We start from the raw sequence: 2443 nt of genomic DNA, 5'->3' as shown, positions 1-2443 counted from the left end.
AAAGAGAAAAAAAGAAAAGAAAAAGAGGCGCGAAGTCATAGAGGTGTAAATTTAATGAGTTGGGGGGGGGCAAAATGTCCCTGCCCCCCTCTAAAAAGTGATAAATCAAGAATATGTTGAGAAATACAGGAATTTTGAATATGTTTTGCCCCCGTAGAAAAAATCCTGGCGACGCCCATGTGTCTGTATTGTCGTTTGAGATGGAGAATTACAACAACCCATTTTGTCTCAAGTTTGGTCCACGTAACACTGGTGTATGTAACACTTTGGGACTTTCCATACACAGTGACAAGTGTCTCTAATTATGTGTCGCTGTCGCTGCGGTTAGAATAACGCTAGAATCTCAAGACAGATTTTTTTTTTCAGTCTCTTACCAAAAAATAGTGTACTAAACCAGTACTCCTCATGAAAGGTCAATGTCTGTATGACTATTTTTTTCGTATCCATCACCGATTATTGCTTTCTTGACGCAAGGACTCCAGAGCTGGCTAGGCTAATTTGGAACGCTGTGGTCCGATGGTTTGTTGTTTGACTCATGTGCCGTGGAACGTGGGTTCGAACCCTGACGGGGGAACAGGGTGCTAGTGTTCTCTGGCAAGGTACTTTACTACAATTGCCTCTCTTCACCCATAAGTATAAATGGGTGCCTGTGAAGGTAGAGACCAGAATGCGCTGATCTCGAGCTGCTGCAGAAAACTGGTCTCATGGCCTGGTGAACAGGGGTAATAATTGCGAAGCGCTTTGAGACCTTTGGTATAAAGTGCCACGTTATTATTATTATTATTATTATCAAACCAGCCAGACAACTTACAATTTATTGCTCACTGCTAAGGGAATTCCAATGAGTCCTAACAAGTTACTCTTCAAAGTTCCAAAGCATCTTGGATCAATTCCAAACATCTGTGGTTGCCAAGAAACAGCCCGGCAACAATGTGTGGTGCCAAAGATGACATCTTTTTCCTAGTTGTCAAGCAACAAGGAAATTAGTTGCTTAGAAACTCGGATTAGCATTACCAAGTCGGCCCCCCAAAAAAGTATGTAAAATGTGTATTAGGCTGAATTTTGAAAGAGCAAATTTAATTTAAGAAGCTGTCCCTTTGGTACTAATTCATCTTATTAGGACCATGGGTAAATGGATAATATCTGAAAAATGTATCTTGTTTTAATTATTTGGTAAATATTATATAAGTGTATCTATAATGGAGAGTGTATCAATTCACCATTTTATTTCTCAGATTGTACATTTACCGGTAGTTTGATACATGTACTTCATTCGATACTATCCACTTTTTTTGGACTGAGTCTTCAAACATTTGTGGAATACATTTATAGTGTAGTTACTAGAGGTATCTACACGACAGGTTTTATACTCGACATGTTTTTGTAGAATTTGCGTTAAGTAATTTTCTTTGAAGAAAATTATGAATCTAAGGCCCCCCCAAAAAAATACTCGGTCTCTGGTCAGGCCAAAGTTCCGGAATTGATGCGGCGACGCGGCTTTTTTTTTTTTTTTTTGCTTTTTTTTTTTCAAGCTTGGATTGTACAGACAAGGTGGGGTACTATTTTGCTTTTTTTGTGTCCTCATGTACATTGGTGTCCTCCATAGTTTGCCTTGGTGCCCTCGATCATTTGCCTTGGTGCAATTTCCCATTCCTTGGTGCTCTTTGGTAAAAACAATTGAGGAGGTGCAGCAATAGAGGGCGCTGTTGGAGCTACCGTGGATCATTTTGGAAAAAAAAAAGGTTGACACGCATGATTAAAATCGACGCGCGCGCTGACCAGAGACCGACTTATTTTTTTTGGGGGCCTAAAACAAGTGTTTTTTTGCAATGTATGGGATACAGTCTTGCCAATGCATTGAAACGTGGCCCTTCTGCTTTGAATGGAGCACCACTCTTCGGAAATTTTTATAATAAATGGTTACAAATTGCCTCAACAAAGTGACTAAAATAGATACAGGAAAGATTTTCTTTAAGCTAAAGATTTAATTAGTTGCGATTCGTTTATAAAACGGTGCATAGCAATATAAAGGGCTAATATGTATATTTACAAAGAAACATAAAGATAAATTGTGACCCAACTCAACAAAATGAGTTTTGAGAAATGAGAAAAGCTAATAGTGAAAAATGTCCTTAAGACTCATTTTGTTGGATCCGATCACAAATGCTTGCGTAATATCCACAAATGTGCCGTGAACAAAGTTAAAAAAATATGTTTTTGTTGTTGATATTTTTTTATGGTTGAGGGTCAATTGGTCTGTAGAGGGGGCAGTACCCGATTTTACGAAGCGCTGCGACGCGTCGCAACCCGATTTACGACGTGTAACATGTCACAACTCGCGATGCGTCATATGATCCATTTCACGAAACTTGCAATGTGTTGAACGTGTCGTTAAAGTTCCTTGACAACGGCTTAAAACACATCGCTAGTTACAACGTGTCTA

This window comes from Patiria miniata, unplaced genomic scaffold (assembly GCF_015706575.1).
Source record: "Patiria miniata isolate m_02_andy unplaced genomic scaffold, ASM1570657v1 HiC_scaffold_3, whole genome shotgun sequence".
NCBI classification, from domain to species: domain Eukaryota; kingdom Metazoa; phylum Echinodermata; class Asteroidea; order Valvatida; family Asterinidae; genus Patiria; species Patiria miniata.
This window is presented reverse-complemented; position numbering follows the sequence as displayed.